At 33.5% G+C, this 19,255-nt stretch overlaps 1 protein-coding gene across 1 annotated transcript in view; it reads left to right on the top strand.

Annotated features, from left to right (window-relative positions):
- Window positions 1-370: 370 nt before the first annotated feature.
- Window positions 371-19,255, top strand: part of PMFBP1 (polyamine modulated factor 1 binding protein 1) — a 322,125-nt gene continuing 303,240 nt past the window's right edge. Inside the window, exons 1-2 of the mRNA XM_082712324.1 lie at window positions 371-520; window positions 15,397-15,512. The gene's annotated coding sequence lies outside the window, so the exon portion shown is untranslated. The remainder of the gene's footprint in view (window positions 521-15,396; window positions 15,513-19,255) is intronic.

Below are 19,255 nucleotides of genomic sequence, written 5' to 3'. Positions count from 1 at the left end.
TCTCTGGGTCCGAGGAAGGGCTCATAGTTAGAGCAGCCTAGGCTGTAATCCTGGCACTTGCGCCTTCGGTTGCTGCTTTCTGTTCGCTCCTGGGGGTCTGGATAATCTCCCTTGGCTTTACCGCACTGTCTGGCCCGCATACAGGGCCCTCGTAACATATACCCGCTGCTGCTATCGCACGAAACTGTGGCGTTGCCCCTGAATGGATGGCACTGTGCCAACTCTTCTGCCATCCGCCCTTGCAGCTTTTTTCTTTCCTCACTCCCTCCCCTTCTTCTCCTCCTCCTCCCGTCGACTTGACGTTAATTAACACACGGGTTAATTGATTTTAAAAGCCGAAGAATTACAGTTAACTTTTCCCACAGGGTACAGACGCCAGCCGCTTGGCACACTCTGCCTTCCGCACTGGTGCAGGGGGGCAGGGAAAGCCCGCAGCAAAACTGGCAACTGCTGAGGGAACGTTGCCTGCTTATTGGAGTAGAGCCGATAGAAGTCGACGTGATACTGCCTCGTCCTTACGGTATATATAGCCATTCTATATTTTGTTAAATAATCAAAGCACACCCTGTCTCTCTTCTCCCTTCATCTTTCAAAACAGGAAAACCCTTCAGAAGTTCTTATGGGGGGAAAAAATCCCTCCCCTAACCCATTTATCTCATCCATAATATGCCCTTTCCCAATAATAAGAAAATACCTGAAGCCTTTTTTCTTTAAGTTACAAGGAGGAAGGCGACCACTTCCCTAAATATCACACCTAAAGAAGTTTTTTGTTTGTTTTTTTTTAAAGGAAAAAGTTCCGTGAAGTTTCTTTCTCTGTATCTTACTGTTATAATTTGTCCCCATTTCTCTTGACTCGCATGGGTTATTTATAATGGATTTCACTAAGAAAGTAGGTATATTTTAATTAAAAACAAAATTCATGTGAAAGTTCTTTTGGTTGGTTTGTATGTTTGTAGAATTTTGCTTTCTGTCCTTATCTCTCCCCCTGTAGAAAAGGAAAGCAATTGATACTGTAGTTGGGAAGGAGATAGGCAAAGCTGGAAACTTGATGCTTTCACCTTTTCATGCTTTCATTTTATTTCATTTTGTTTTTTTAAAAGCATGCAGCAACTGAAGCGACAAGAGGAATCCATTATGCAAATCATGTCACTTTGCATAATGTCTCATGACTGGAATATGCAAATTGGCTGTATAATTTATGAGTGCCAGTGTCTGTCTAAAAGTGTTTCACATAATTTACAAAGTGAGTCTGAAAGACATGGGGAAGGCAGTTCTTCCAACCCCACTGCCAAGGAATCTCTGTGTATTTTCCTGCAAGTGCTCCCTGGTAATAGTGTCAAGTGTTATTTAAAAGAAATTAAGGTTCCAAAGATTCATGAAAGACAAAGATTTTCCCCTCACTCTCTTCACCCATATTCTTTGCCTAAAAATTTACAAAATTAATAGACTCTAAAGCATTAATTTTTGGATTCAATTTGGAAAAAAAGTTGAGCCAAATTTGGCATTTGTATATGGATTTTCCTTCCTAAAGCAAGGACTGTCTTAGGGAAACAGACACATCCATTTGTCTGGATATTTGAATGCAATAAAATGGGACTTCTCATTTTGGTTGGTTTTGTGTGTGTCCTGCTATGTGCAATATTTTATAAATTATGTTCTCTTGGATGTGTTAGACATATAATATGGAAGTCAGATGCATTTAAAATTCTTCTGAAGATATAATTCTCCTTTCATAGATGTCTTCAAAAGAGAAATGCTATTCATTAAAAACCAGGTTTAAGTTCATTAAGTCAGCTTAGTTGGCTGCTTCATGTCTCATTTTGGTAACTTTTTTGAGTTGATGATTTTGAACCTTTTGAGAAGTCATAACATCTTTGATGATCTGCCCTAATCTACTCTTATATTTTTCATTTTAATCATAATAAGTCCTGTGACTTATTAGGGTGCCATGAAAATGTGTACCAGGAGGAACTGATCTTTGGAGAGCATGTCAGAAAAGACTTCCTGAAAAAAGTGAATTCAAGGTGAATGCTGAAAGTTGAAAAGAAATTAGACAAAAAGAGGGAGAAAATATTTTCCATGTAGAGAGTATACTCAGTAAATCCTCAGACAACAAGAGATTGGAACAAGCTGCTTGGAAGAACTAAAAACCAGTGTGGCTGGGGACAATGGGTCACTGGATCATACTGGGAACAGATTAGAAGGTAAGCATGTGAAGAGATAACTTATACATTATCTGCATTTATGTGCTGTTACATGGACTCATATCATTAATAATTGTATATACATGTACTTTGTTTACTAGGTATGATCATAATACTTCTGTAAAATAATTTTTTTATTTTTCAGATTCATGCAATGAACCATCAGATCTCTGAATCCAACATTATGTGATCTATTCCTTCTCTTTGTGAAGTTTTATTTCCAAAAAGTTAATAGCCATTTAGGAAAATGAAAATAAGAGGAACATTCCACCTACCAAGAATGAAATAGGTTCTTTTCAAGTATACTTGGAACATTCACAAAAACATATCACTTTCTGGCCTTAAAAAAGAAAATCAAAAATATTGAAGTCAGACAAAATATATTATCTGACCAACAAACTGAACTTGAAATCAGTAAGAAAAATTAGGAAAAATCCCAATTTTTTTTGGAAATTAAGTTGATTTCTAAATAACACATAGGTCAAAGAAGCAGTCACAGGTAAATTAGAAAACGTTTTGAATTGAATGACAATGAAAATGCACTACAAAATTTGTAAGATTCAGCTAAAAAGTACCTACAGAGAAATCAGGTTTAATGCCATATTTTAGAAACCAAAAGTTTTGGATCAACAATCTGTTTTAAGAAAACAAAACAAGAAGTAAGGAAATCATTAAGATAAAAGCATAAACCAATGAAATTTAAGATAGTGGGGAAAACCAACATGCCTAAAATTTGGTTCTTTGAAAAACAATAATTGATAAGCCTCTAGTCAGACTGAACAAGAAAAAAAGTGAGAAGACCCAAATTATCACAACCAAGAATGAAAGAAGAGACATTACTAAAGATCTGACAGATATAATATGAATATTAAGTGATAAGAAAATAATAATTTTGTCAATAAATATAACCTAAATGGAAAAGTTCCTTAAATAACAATCATCCAAAATTCAGTGAAGAGGAAATAACCTCCTTAGTTTTTTATGTTAGAGAAGTTGAATGTAGTAGTTAAAATACCTTCCTATAAAGAAAACACCCAGCACAGATGGCATCACTGGCAAGTTTTACCAAAATTTAAGGAAGAAATAATGCCAGTCCTAAACAATCTCTTTTAGGAAATAGAAAATGAAGAAATAGTTTTCCACTCATTTTATGAGGTCAGCATTACGTTGATGCTAAAATCAGACAAAGGCAGTGTAAGAGCAGAGAACTATAGACCTATAACTCTCATAAACACAAAAATCCCTAACAAAGTATTAGCAAACTTAGTTGAATGATATGTAAAAGGAATAATACTTCATGACCAAGTCAGGTTTATTCCAAGAATGTAAGGTTTGTTCAACTTTCTAAAATCAGCAGGATTCACCATATCACTATATATTTTTAATCATCAATTCAATGGATGTTGAGGAGGATAAGCTGCAGTATCAAAACAATGTGGTAATTATGTGAGGATAGACTGAAAGATTAATGGAACAGAATAGAAAGCCCAAAAATAAACACTATTTTTTTTAAACACTATTTTTGACAAAGGGTCAAAAACTATCCAATGTCTTTTCAATATATGGTTCTGGAACCAAGTAAATAAATAAATACCCTTACACATATTTCAATATATACAAATAATAATTTTAAATTGGTATTAAATACAAACCTAAAACTCTACAAGTTCTTGAAGAAAATATAAAATCTTTGTGACCTTGGGCCAAATGAAAGATTTTTTAGATGGATGAACAAAACCTGAACCATAAATGAAAAAGAAAAGGTGGACTTCAACAAAACTGACAACTTCTGCTATATGAATGACATTGTTAAATGAGTGAAAAAGTAAGCTACTTGGACCAAATATTTGCAACCAAGAATGAGGAGAACAATTAATCAATCTAAACCAAACCAAAAATGATACAGAAGATAGAATTAGTGGATAAAGACAGCTATCACAAGTGGATTTCATATATTCACAAAGTTAGAAGAAATCAGGAATATATTAAATAGGCACATGAAATATTAAAAAATAAAATACTCTAATTAAACGTGCAAAGGCTAAGACCACCATGTCTGGGGTAAAGAATATCATGTCAGGAAGGGATTCAGAGATTAGATATTTCAGAAGAAAAGTAACAGAAAAATAATGACCAAAACATCTGTAAGTTGTGGGGTAACTTTTTGTGGCCTTATTTTTGTGTAATTGAAGCCCTGTGAAGGATAGATAGGAGAACAAAAAAAAATTTTTTTCCGAAGAAATAGCTGATTTTTTTCCAAATTTGGTGAAAATTATAAACCCAAAGGTCCAACTATCTCAACAAACCCCAAGCACAAAAAATATGAAGAAAACTACACTAAGCACATTATACTCAAATTGCTTAAAATCACTGTGAAGCAAAACAATTTAAAAACCTCTAAAGAAAAGAAGACACATTATGTATAGAGAAACAATGATAACAATCACAGCAGATTTCTTATTGGAATCAATACAAGCCAAAAGACAGTGGAGAAACATCTTTACATTGAGGGGGAAAAAAGTTAAACTGAAATTCTGTAAACAGTAGAAATACTTTTCAAAAGCAAAGATGAAATACAAACTTTTTCAGATGTATGAAAAAGCTAAAAGAATTTATCATTAGTAGACCTGCACAACAAAAAATGTTGAAGGAAACTTTAGACAAATGCAAAATTATACCACATAATGAAAAGCTTTGGAAATGGTCACTATGTTGGTAAATTCTAAAAAAATTTTTATTAAATATGTTTACAGGTAATTGATTATTTGAAGCAAAAATAATAGCAATGGATTGTTTATATAACACATGAAAGTAAAATCCATTACAGTAGCATAGAAGCTATTGAAGAAAATGGAAAAATGAAAGAATTGTTATAAAGTTCTTACAATATACACGAAATGGTATAATATCACTCAAAGGTAGACTGATAAAGTTGTATGCTATAAACTCTTTTTAAAAAGCAAAAATGACATTTAAAAGAGGTATAGTTAATAAGCTAACAAAAGAGTGGAGTTGTCAAAAAATGCTTATTTAATTTAAAACATTTAGCAAAATATCATCTTTCCTAATCACATAAAATGTAAATGGCCTAAATATCCTAATTAAAAGACAGAGATTGTCAGGTCGCATAGAAAACAGAAAGACCCAAATATATGCTGTCTACAATGACACCACTTCAAATATAAATATTCAAATAGTTTAGAAGTTAAAGGACGGGACTAGGTATGCCATATTGACACTAATCAAATGAAGGCTGAAGTATATGTATTAATATAAGATGGTATATTTCATTGCTCATAGAACCAGATGCTAGAAAGATGAAGTCTGTTACTACTGTATCCTTTTGCTGTTTGTGGCAATAAGTAGACCCTAGCTTCTTTTTTAATTGATGGATTCTGGATCTGAGAATTGACTCTGGTCTGGAAATAGCAAGGGATTATGAGTTTCCATTGAAGTGGGTGACTTTTTTTTTTTTTTAAGATTTTATTTATTTATTTGACAGAGAGCACAAGTAAGCAGAGCAGCAGGCATAGGGAGAGAGAGAAGCAGGTTTTCTTCTAAGCAGGGAGCCTGATGCAGGGCTCAATCCCAGGACCCTGGAATCATGACCTGAGCTGAAGGGAGCCATTTAACCAACTGAGCTACCCAGGCACTGCTGTATCGGCTGACTTTATCTTTGCTCATTCAGTCTTGATCTCTTTGAATATATGTTAGAATTATAAAACACCTTTATTTGCTGCCCATTTATCTTGTGTCTGGTAACACCAAGTTCTATGAGCCACATCCATAAATCCCTGTGGGTCAGGCAGCCCCTGGTTTCCATTTGAAGCTTGCTGCCCATTATAGTACTAATTTCCACCATCCTCCTGATAATTAAGTGCTGCCATCTAATCTCTGCTTTTCCTGGATCATATTGTCCACAGTTATAGGAGAGATTCCATTTCTATAACATTATCATCACTTTTGAAGTCCCCACCTACAAAGAACAGTTACCACTAAGCTACCCAGCAATGCTAATAAATGAAACATCTTCCAAATCCTTCCAGGGAATGTAGTAAGCTGGATATGTATCATGTCCACTCCAGCATACCCACTTCTCTGAGGTTTTTTTTATTACTTTCTGAATAGTTTGTAACACCAGTTATCAAATCTCTATTTAATATGGGTCATCACTCTTTCACATTTCCAAAAACCACCCCACCAGTATATTAAAAACGGACTCTAAGAGCCCTTGTCAGGGCATTAAATCTGAGTCATGGGAAAGATTTCCCATTAGGCAATTTGTATTCCAATTCCCTGGTTCAACTTACTCAGGATTTTTACTTTTGGGCATGTTCTGGAAGTTCCTATAGTACTTTTTAGCCAGGTGCTTCCACTGTCTTTTGACATTAAATCTCTTCCCTTGGCAGACCCAAGATTTCCCCAGTGGGGCTATTCTGAGACTTGACAGTCATTGCTTTGGTGCCCATGAAGTTAGGTTCTGAGAAAGGAAAGCATTATAAGGTACCTACTTCATTTGAAACCTCTATGTGGTCATCAAACCCCTATCCCCAACAACTGGAAGTGGGTCCCATTCACAGAGCCAAAGGATTGAGGATAATCTTGGCTACAAAGATCTCAACTACTTCATTAATATATCTATCTCAGAACTAAGGGTCTCACCTCTGCAAAAGGGCCCTGACCTTGGCATAGAAGACCTGACTGGAATGAGCAATCAGCCTTCTCTTTAGCTCTGCTACTCTTATAATTAAGTCACATTGCTAATCTTAAATCATGTTTGCCCTTTGATTTTTATTCTTTGCTTTAAATTTACCAATTTAATTTAATTGACCTGAATCTGTTATTCTTTTCCTTCAATAAACCTCCAGTGCTCAGCAATAACCACCCAGTTCCACAGTCCTAATACTTAACTCTCTTCATCATTGTTTTGAAATGCCAGAGAAATCACATAAGCTGGTACATTTCTTTCCACCTTTATCACATCTCATTCACCATAGGTAAAACGTCTTAACCTCTGCACTCCTATAGCCTACCAGACTCTAGGACCCTTCCTAGACTATGCTTCTATCAGTCTTGGTAGCAACTGTCCTAGATAGTGTTCCCTATAGGCAAAACCTTTATTACGCAGAGCCCTCATGGCAACTATAATAGCCCAATAACAAATAAATATATAAAAGTATTTATGTTCATTAGTTATGGAAATAAAATACCACATGTTCCACATGCATTTGGGGAAAAAAAAATGTATGCCCTGCAGTTGTTAGGTATAGGTTTCTAATTGGTAATTGGTAATTTGATATTTATTCACATCTATATCTTTTCTCACTTGCTTTCTGCTTGTTATATCAATTACTGAGAAAGGAGTATTAAGATCTTCAATTATGGGTCGGTACTTTTTTATTTATCTTTCTGTCACTTTTGTCTCATATACTTTAGAAGTTTTGTTATTAGATGCATACATGTATAAGACTGCAATACGTTCTTTGTAAATTAAACCTTTTATCATTTGAAATGTTTTTGTCTCTGGCAATACTCCTTATTTTGACGTTTATTTTGTGTGATATTAATATTAATTGATTAATCATGTTTCTATAATATAAATTGTTTCACTAAAGCATAGTTTTTAGTTATACATACTTCAGTGGTAAATTTATTAGGGGAAGCTGGTAACTAGATAACCCAAAAATCAAGGTGTTAGTTTTGTTTGGGAAAGGTTGGTTGTTAAGCAAGGGTGATAATTGGAGCACAGCACTTAGGATGTTTTTCTGTCCTAGCAAGACTGTATTTTTTTCACAATTGGTTGGTAACACAGACGTCTGCTTTATAATAATTTGCTAAGCATGTAATTATATATGGTACACTTCTATATGTTTTCTAGCTCAAATGAAAAAAAATCAGAAGCAAAGAAGAATGTTCATTATGTCATGCATACAAAAAATATTTTTAAAAAATTAGCCACATGCTTTGTTACAAAGGAAATTTCAATAAATGTCCAGAAATGATGTTATTCACATAGTGTTTTCTCAGCAATACACAACCATGTTCAAAATCAACCATAAAAAGTAATATTTAAGACCCCATGTGAATAGAATATATAATTCAAGTAATGGATTATAAACCATAGCATTAAATAAATATCTGTGAAGCTATACTGATATAAAAAATTGAATAATCTTGGGCAAAAAGACAGCTGCTTCTATGTAGTAAAATTATAATAAATAAATGCATAAAGAATAATGGAAATAGAAAATCACTACCTGGAAAATACTACAGAAATAATTATTGCAGAAAATAATTTTTCATCCATAGATGCTTAAAATTGCTGGGTAGAAGTATGACAAGAAAGAGACTATCCTTTACTTCCTCCCTTATCTCAACTCAAAGTATCTCCCTTTTAAGATATGAATTAATTACAAAGGGAAAACTACTACTTTCTATAGGGAATCCTGGCATATACCACCTTAAGGACTTGTGTTTGGCTGTTAACGCCCAAATTATTTTTAGGGGTATATTTAACATCTAACTGTTTTCTTTAGTGTTATGGATGATGGAGGACAGACCCATTTAATCCACCAGTACTGATTTGTATTGTTGGAACATGGTTTGGATTAAGACTGAATTTAGCCATCCAAAATTGCTTTTTTGTGTGTGCTAAACTGAATACTGTATGTCCCTTGCCTAAAACTATGTAATATTTTATCATCCTTTTATACTACAAATAATGTTTAGTTAAAACAGACCTTAAATCCATTTGCGCTTCTGAAGTATTCTGAGAATTCCATTTGGCAGCAAAACTTAAATCAAGGAATAAATTTACACTGCTTTTTCTTCATCATATAGTAAATAACTTTTAACCCCTCCCTCCAAAATGCTGAGATAATTGCAGTGTGTACCCCACATACCCAACTTCCTGGCGAGGCACACTGCCTGAGGGTTCAATAATTATGTAGGTTAATTCTTCCTTCAGGGTTGGCCTGAGGGTTAAAGTTCCTGCCAAACTGAGTAGAACCTGTGTACCAGAAATGGGTAGGTAAGTTTGTAGTTAAAGTATATGAGAGCTGGGGAAGAAAACCACACTCATGCAGCTGAGGTTACAAGATGATCTTTATTCTACTTCATGTATATCATCTATTACTGATTTCTTGTTGATACTTTGTTTTTGGTTTATTTTACAGCTGTATTATAACCAAGCTCTTTCAACATCTGATAAATGATTATTATGAAAACATCTTGCAGTATTTTCACACATTTGTTTTAGTGGAAGTTCTAGATCCTATTTCTTTTTGTTTTTTCATTTATTCCAAAGCTTTTCCTATTTTACCTTTTTATGAATAAGAAGTATTGGGCACCTGGGTGGCTCAGTGGGTTAAGCCGTTGCCTTCGGCTCAGGTCATGATCTCAGGGTCCTGGGATCGAGTCCCGCATCGGGCTCTCTGCTCAGCGGGGAGCCTGCTTCCTCCTCTCTCTCTGCCTGCCTCTCTGCCTACTTGAATCTCTCTCTGTCAAATAAATAAATAAAATCTTTAAAAAAAAAAAAAAAGAAGAATTAAGGAAAGGAAAATCATGATAATGTGGAAAAGTCTAGTTTTACTTGATTAAATACTTTTCCTATGGCCTCTCTAATAATTATGATGATACCTTTATATGCTGGTATTTTATATGCTTTTTGTGTTAGCCTTTTTCCCCATTTTTTAACAGACTTTACATTTTGCTAGAGAAAAAAGAAGACTCCCTAAATTTAAGTGACTTGCCTAAAGTCATGCAAGTAGCTAAGCAGCAGAATAAGACTTAGTAGCTACAAAATGGTTTCAAACTCTGGTCTCTCTGGTTCCTGGGCCAAGACTTTTTTTTCCATGCCAGTATTTCTCAATCTGGGAATCCTGAGAGGTTGGAGTGTCCCCAGATGTCATCTTATGACAAGTTTTGTCATTCCTTCAGCACATTTACTGAGTGCTTATTATGTGTTGGATGCTATTCTAGGCACTTGAAATACATTATGGAGGAGAAAAAGAAGATGTTGCTGCCCTAAAGAGTTTACATTCTCATGGGGTTGGAGATTATAGACAAAGAACAAAGAGGTAAAATTTAGATGTTAGAAGGTGATAAGTGCTATGGAAAAAAAAATTCTGACCATTTTAAATTCTGCTTTCATCTAATTGACTGTAAATATTTAATATAATGATATCATGAATAATCCTAATGATATCCTATAATCCTAACGACAAAGTACTGACTTGTGATTTCAGGACAATTTTGTATATTTGTGTTTTCTCACATTTTTGGTTAGTGAATGCAAAGAAATGTCACGGTGCAATTCAAAAGTGAAGTTGTCTTAGTGGTTCATAAAGGGTTGGTTCATAACAGCATGGTAGTAAAGGTACCATGAATCCCAAATTGCAGCATTTGGTTCCATATTGAATTTGTATTATTATCATATTATATAGACCCTATCTTTGTGTCTCTTTGAAATAATTCTAGGGTGTTCAATACCCTGTTCTAAGTCCCATAAGATTACTTAGTGTAGATTTAAATAATAGAAATATTTAAATGTATTTTCAAATAAAAAATAATCTCTACAATGCTAACAATTATACCTTATTCAAATAGGCACTCAAAGATATTTACATAAACAGGAGTTAAGTATAAATCTGATCATACTGTAGTAACAAGCAAAGCCTTTAAATTGTGAAAAAAAAATAAAATAAAGGTTAGCTTATATATGTTAAAGTACAGAAATGTTTAGTGTGAGACTCAGTGAACATAAAGGTCATTTATACAGTATACTTATATGAAAAGGCAGTGTCCACATTAGTAACATTAAAATTTAAAACTATAGAAACACATTAAATATAGAACCAGACATAAAGAAACATCACCCTCTATTAAACCCAACATTAGCAACTTAGTTTTAGTGAAACAAAATGATTTAATATTAAATTATGTTTATTTATATGTTGGTTTTTAAAACGTTTTGATGTTTATGAATTTGTTTTAGTTTTGTAGTGATATTAGCTTAAGAAAATGTGTTATATCTAATTTTATGATATTATGTTTATACATATATAAGTAATATAACATTAAGATTTTGTGGGGTTATATCTTAAGAGGTTTGCATATTTCTTACATGTTTGCTGCCTAGTTACCATCTGGCAGGCTATTGTTTTCTATAAATAATATACTCTATATCCTTCTAGTTCCCATTTGTAACACTGTCAGCAAATAGTGATCATTCAGGTTGGTGATCAGATTGAATTTATGTTGTCATTTCAAAAATTACAGTTCAGTTGAAATATTTTTATACCTGGTCACTCTTCCTGTATACATCCTTATTATAGAAATTGCAACCATTCTATCCTTTACTGTGTTTTCATGTTAACTGTTTATAATTCTGAATTCCTAATTTCTTAGTTTAGATTATTAAGAGGCTAAGCTGAAGTAGAAATTACTTTATAATAATAAATTATACTCAATAAGTAATCCATATTTCACAGGCCAGTTTTGCAAAAGATTTGGATCGGTGAATCAGAACACGTGTTTATATCATGGCAGCTTCAATTCAATATTAGACATCTCTACTCTTAAAAATAGCTTATGCCACTCTACTGTGAATGTAATTGAAGCCATTGAATTGTATGCTTTAAATGGGTGAGTTGTATGCTAAGTGAATTAAATCTCAATGAAGCTGTTTTTTAAAATAATTAGAGCCTAGCAACAATCTATTTCCACTTACTATCTTTTCCTTTATAATAATATTTTCATATGTAGTACATCTGTATGCATCAACCCAACATTTAATTTTTATTAATTTCCCTTAAATAGTCACATTCTTTTAAATATTAAGAAAAGGCAAGTATATTCTCTTTTATATTTACTTTGGCATTTGCTACTTCTGGTTCTCATAATTTCTTCCTCTATATATTTCCATCTAAGTTTCCTTAACCTAAAGAATTTCCCTTAGAATTTCTTAGAGTACTGCTCTGCTGACAACAGGTTCTCTCGATTTTGTTTTTCTAAAAATGTTTTTATTTTTTTAAGTTTTTATTTATTTATTTATTTATTTGACACAGAGAGAGAGATCACAAGTAGGCAGAGAGGCAGTTAGAGAGTGGGGAAGCAGGCTCCCCGCTAAGCAGAGAGTCCAAAGCAGGGCTTGATCCTAGGACCCTGAGACCATGACCTGAGCTGAAGGCAGAAGCCTAACCCTCTGAGCCACCCAGGTGCTCCTAAAAATGTATTTATTTTGCAAGGTAATTTTTCTCAGATATAGAAATCTCATTTGACAGTTCCCACTCCCCACCACTTTAAAGATGTTGTTCCATTCTCTCCCACATTCCATTGTTTCTGCTGATAAGTCAGTTGTAATTTATATCATTCCCTACCCTCCACCCCCTGCCCCCATTTGTAATGTAGTTTTTTCTCACTGGCTGATTTTCTCTTTTTCTATGTTTTCCATCATTTCATAAATAAGTGCCTAAGCATGCTTTTCTTTTCTTTTCTTTTCTTTTTTAAGATTTTATTTATTTATTTGAGAGAGAGTGAGAAAGACATGAGAGCAGAGGGAGGGGCAGAGGGAGAAGCAGATCCCCCAATGAAGAGGGAGCATGATGTGGGGCTCAGTCCCAGGACTCTGGGATCATGACCTGACCTGAAGGCAGACACTTTAACCAACTGAACCTCTCAGGCACGCTACGCATGGTTTTCTGTGTATTTATCTTAATTGAAATTCATTGTTCTTGTTGGATCTATAAGTGTACATTTTTCAACAGGTTAGGAAAAATTTAGCTATTATTTTCTAAAAAAATTTTCTGCCCCATTTTAAAATATAACTTAAATCATTTAAATGTGGCCCCACAAGATCATTGAGTCTATTTTTTTTTTCAATATATTTTTCTCCTTTTCAGGTTGAATATTTTCTATTATCTATCTTCAAAATTACTGTTTTCTTCATTTGACTACCTGTAATCTGTTGTTCTCATCCAGTAAATTTTTTATTTTAGATATTGTTTATTTCATTTCTAAAATTTCTATTTGACTCTTACTTTTTTTCTTTCTTTCTTTTTTTTCTTTTTGGTAGTTTGTATTTTTCTATTGAGAGTCTCCTATTTGTTCATTTTAGCCATACTTTTCCTTTAATCCCTTGAACATATTTATATTAGCCATTTTAGTATTGGTTTTTGTTAACTGTTTTTCTCTTGAATGTAGGCCATATTTTCCTGTTTCTTTACATTTCATAATTTTTTACTGTACCCTTATAGAGACTATGGATAGCATCATCTAAGTAGTGTGGGTTGTGTTCTAGCAAGCAATTCAAGTGACTGACTTAAACTTTATAAACTTTTCCCTGAGCTAAATCTTCACTTCTTTCCACCTTCCCACTGCTGCTTTCTAGCATGCCCTCTGCACATACATTAATCAAGACCTGCCAAGAATTTAAAGGAATTTGTATATGGATTTTCCTCCTCCAGCTCCTTAGCTTCCTCTTTTCTGAGATTTTTATTTTATGTTCTAGCCATGCCCATAGTCTCAAACTCTTCCCTCTGAATTCTCAAATCAGTTAGGACTACAATTTTCTGCTTTAAATCCAGCTGTTCCATGCAATACAGCATAAGAAGTACCTTAGATGGAAAACCACATAAATACATTCCTTTCTTTCACATGTCAACTCCGTTCCAGTTTCAGCCTGCCTTAAATTGCTCTCGAATGCATTCAAACAGATATTTTTATATTTTTCCCATTGTTGTTATCCACTAGTAAAGTAAGATGTTTAACCTAATAAAAGCTACTGTACCATTATTAAAAGTATAACTTCTGTATCATGTTCAAATTTGAAGAATGACTATACACAGAGACTACTCCTTTTTTAAATTAATTTTTTATTTTTTATTAACATATAATGTATTATTAGCCTCAGGGGTACAGGTCTGTGAATTGCAGGTTTACACACTTCACAGCACTCACCATAGCACATACCCTGAGACTACTTCTTTTTAATAGTATCTTCTTCTTGTTTAATTAATGCAATCAACATGTTTGCTTAATTCACTGAGAATAGTCATTATAGGTCTTACAGGTATTGTTGTTTCCCCCCCATCCTACTCTCTTTTTCCTCAAACTTTTTTCTTTCCTTATTTGGCTTTTTCAATGTGTTTCCATTCATATTTGAGTGCAATATTCTAAAAAGATCATTGAACTTCCTGTGCATAAGTGTGGATTGCTTTCTTTTGGTGTCACAAAGTTACTTTCCTTTGTGGGTGACTAACTGATTTCATTGACTAATAACTTATGACTGGCCATTTTATTATGGACCTCTAAATATAGGTATTTCTAAATCTTTTATCTTATGATGGTTTGTTTTGAGAATATGAGCTTGTCCTTCAGTATTCTGCCAGTATTCAGCCAAGTTTGTGGAAGAAGATAGTATGGTCCACATAGAATTCAGTTTAGTACATACAATAATTCACCTTTTTTCAAAATAAAAACAGTCTTTAGCCCAATGAGTTGTTCCACTTCAAAGTCCCACTGGTTGTGCCTCCTTGGAGAGTAAATTTCTAGTCTTCTCTATGGAGCTGGAAGGGAAGGTTGTTCAGACAAATGGTTGACAAAGGCTGTCTATAGATCCAACTGCTTCTTATTCAAACTTTTACCCAATTCACATCATATTCTGCATTACCTATACCCCCATGTTCAGAAGACCTATAATTTCTGTGTCTTTATGAATGGTATGTTGACTTGTTTCTGAGCAGCCTTTCTTCCTGGCTTCAGTTTCTGTTTTCAAAGATTTATTGAGTCAGTTTCTATCTATCCACCTGCCATCTGGCTTCTAAATATTGTTTTCTCCTCTTCTGTTATGTTTGGCTTTGTGGGTTTATTCCTTTTTTATCATTCTACAATCATTTTAGTCACATTTTCAGAGTGAGAAATTTAAGTTTATATGGTCAAGCCACTATTTTTGAGTTGATCTTCTTTATCTATTTTGGGACTACTATGATAACTTACTATCTAATCTACTTGTCACTATTCTCCTTACTCTAATTCATTTTGACATTTATTTGTACCCCTACTTTAAACTTCCAGTGGACAAAGACCCAGACTCAAGTTACTTGGATTACTGTAGAATTTTTTATGGTCTATAACTATGAATACTTTGTCATTGTCAAATGTGGCAGAGTTTTTTACTTTTATCTCCCTACAGAACATCAGTTGATAGTCACCACAGTGAAGATTAAATTTGCAAGAATCCAAGAGTCCAGCAAGGAAGTTCCAGCACATTGTTTGACCAAAAGCCCAAGAATAAATGCACTGAAGAGGGTAAGAACAGTTTCATTTTACCTGTGTCACCTTGCCCCCAACCAGCACAGCTCAGCACCAAGAGACACCCCTTGGTCACCAATTCCTCTCACAAAACTAATCTTAACAAATTTAAGAAGATTGAAATCATACCAATCTTCTCTATTACAGTGGTATGAAACTAGAAATCAATAATAGGAGGAAAGCTATAAAATTCACAAATATGTGGAAATTTACAACATTCTTGAACAACAAATGGGTCAAAGAAGAAATCAAAATGGAGATAGAAAATATCCTAAAACAAATAAAAATAGAACACAGCATATCAAAACTAATGCAATGAAACTAAACAGTTCTAAGAGGCATATTTATAGCAATAAATGACTATATTTTAAAAGAAATCTCAAAAAATCAACTTAACCTGACATCTCAAGGAACGAGAGAGAGAAGAACAAACTCAGCTCAAAGTTACAGAAGGAGGGAAATGAAGATTAGAACAAAAATAAATAAAATAGACAATAGAAAAACAGTAGAAGAAACTAATGAAACTAAGCTAATTTTTTTCAAAGATATAATTGACAAATCATTAGCTAGACTAAGAAAAAAGAACACTCAAATAAATGAAGTCAGAAGTGAAAGAGGTATTAAACTGATACCACAGAAATACAAATGGTCATAAATTACTAAGACCAATGATATGCCAACAAATTGGATAACTAGAAGAAATGGATCAATTCCTAGAAATATAGTGTTCTAAGACTGAATCATGAAAAAATAGGAAATTTAAACTGGCTAGTTAATAATAAGGCAAATGAATCAGTAATCAAAAACATCCCAATGAAGCAATATCCAGGATCAGATGGCTTCACTGTTAATTCTTCCAAACATTTGAAGAAGAATTACTGCCAATCCTTTTCAAATTCCTCCAAAAAACTGAAGAGGGAAGATCATTTCCAAACTCATTTTATAAGCCAGCATTACTTTAATATCAATACCAGTCAAGGACACTACAAAAAAGAAAGTTACAAGCCAGTATTCCCTAATGAACACAGATGCTAAATTTTCAACAAAAGACTGGCAATTCAAGAGCTTATTAAAATAATCATTATATCATGACCCAATGGGATTTTTCTCTGGGATGCAAGGATTCTTCAACATATGCAAATCAATAAATGTGATATATCACTTTAACAGAATAAAGTAAAAATCATACGATCATCTTGATACAAAAAGAGCATTTGAAAAAAATGTAATATCCCTTGATGCTAAAAAGTCAACAAATTAAGTACAGAAGGAATGTATCTCGATAAAATAAAGGCCATATACAAAAAACCCACAGATAACATACTCAGTGAAGAAAAACTGAAAACTTTTCCTCTAAGATCAGAAACAAGACAAGATGCTCACTCTTGCCTCTTCTACTCAACAGAATAGTGGAAGTTTAACCCAAGCAATTAGGCAAGAAAAAGAAATAAAAGTTATCAAAAATTAGAAAGAAAGAAGTAAAATTGTCTCTCTTTGCCAATGACATAATCTTAAAAATAAAAGACTCTAAAGAAAAACTTAAAACTAACAAATTTAGTAAAATTGCAGGATAGAAAAACAGCATACAAAAATCAGGGATGGACTGATTGTATTTCTATACACTAATAGACTATCTCTAAGGGAAATAAGACAATTCCATTTAAAATAACATCAGCAAAATAAATAGCATCAGAAAGAATACAATACTTAGGAATAAATGTAACCAAGGAGATAAAAGACCTGTACCCTAAAAAGACATTGCTGCAAAAAGTTGAAGAAGCCATAAATAAAAGAAAAGATAACCCATGTTCAAGAAATGGAAAAATTAGTTTGTTACAATGTCTATACTACAAAAAGCAAACTACAGATTCAATGCAATTTCTATCAAAATTCCAGTGACATTTTTCACAGATGTGTAAAAAAATAGTCAGAGGTGGTATGGGACCACAAAAGCCCCCGAATAGCCAACATCTTTAGGAAGGACAAAGCTGGAGGTATCAGACTTCCTGATTTCAAACTATGTTACAAGGTTATAGCAAATTTTAAAATATGGTACAGACTTAAAAACCCACATAGATCAAGGGAATAGAATGTAGAACCCAGAAATTAACCCACATGTATACAGTCAGCTAATCTCTAGCAAGAATACCAGGAACACACAAGGAGAAAGGATAATAAATGGTTCTGGGAAAACTGGCTACCACATACCACATACAAAAGAATGAAATTGGACCCAGTCTTATACCATATACAAAAGTTAATAGAAAATGGATTAAAGACTTAGAACCAAAAAATGTGAAACCAGAAGAAAATGGAAAAAAGCCTCCTTGATGCTGTGTTGGCAATGACGGTTTGACTGTGACACTAAAAGGAAAGGCAACAAAAGCAACAATAAACAAATGAGAATACATCAAACTAAAAAGCTTCTGCACAGCAAAGGGAGTAGTTAACAAAATGAAAATGCAACCTATGAAATGAGAGAAAATATTTGAATATACTTGACAAAGGGTTAGTATCTAAGACATATAGGGAACTCCTACAACTCAGTAACAGACACATAACCTGATTAAATAATGGGTAAAATAAACAGTTTTCAAAGTAAGACTTACAAATGGCCAGCAAGTACTGGAAAAGGTCCTCAACATCACTAGTCATCAGGGAAATGCAAATCAACATCACAATGAGATATCACCTCATACATATTAAAAGGATTATTATAAAAAAAAAAAATAAAAAGTGTTGGTGAGGAGCTGAGGTAAAGAGAACCCTCATACATTGTTGGTAGGAATATCCACCATTAAGAGAAACAGTGTGGAGGTTTCTCAAAAAAGTAAAAAATAAAACTATTGTGTGATCCAGCAATACAGTCATGGATTGGATAAGAAACGAAATCAAAATCTTTTAGAGATAGCTGTAGCCCCAAGTGCATTGCAGCATTAGTCACAATAACCAAGATACAGAAACAAGTATCTGTTAAGGGAATATGAATGGATAAAGAAAATGTGATACACACACACACATTGAATATTATTCAGCCATAAAGGAAATCCTCCATATGCCACAACATGCGTGGACATGAAGGACATTATATTAGATGAAATGAGCCACATAAATACTTTGTCTCCTATGTGGATTCTACAAAAATAAACCAAAAACCCTTGAATCCAGAAACAAAGAGTGGAATGGTGGTTTCCAGGGACTGAGGAGTGGGAGACATGAGGAGATGTGGTCAAAGGGTACAAACTTTGTTATAAGATGAGTGAGTTCTGAGGATCTAGTGGACAACATGGTGACTGTAGTTAATAATACTGGATTGTATATATACTTGAAAGTTGCTAGACAGTGGATGTTAAATGATCTCACTGCAACAAAAAATGTTAAGTATGTGAGGTGATGGATGTGTTGACTTGATTGTGGTAATCATTTCACAATATATATTTATATCAAATTATCACTTTGTACATCTTAAACATATGCAATTTTATTTGTCAATTATAGCTCAATAAAACTGGAAAAAAGATTTTGTGATTTTAATGACGTCCTGAATTTCAGATACAAAGAATGGCAGAGTTGACAAATGCTGCGTCAGAAAGCAAAGTAAAAGGTGTGTTCTAGAAGCAGCAAGTACCTAGTTCTGTTAGATATAGGTATTTGGTTAAAAAGCAATGGCAATGTGTGATAGCGCAAAATATTAATGACCTTTAATGGCCAGCTTAAGAGGAATAGATTTGTTAATAATG

This window comes from Mustela nivalis (assembly GCF_964662115.1).
Source record: "Mustela nivalis genome assembly, chromosome: 18".
NCBI classification, from domain to species: Eukaryota; Metazoa; Chordata; class Mammalia; order Carnivora; family Mustelidae; genus Mustela; species Mustela nivalis.
Note: the sequence above shows the minus strand (reverse complement) of the source record. Positions and strands in the feature narration are given on the sequence as shown.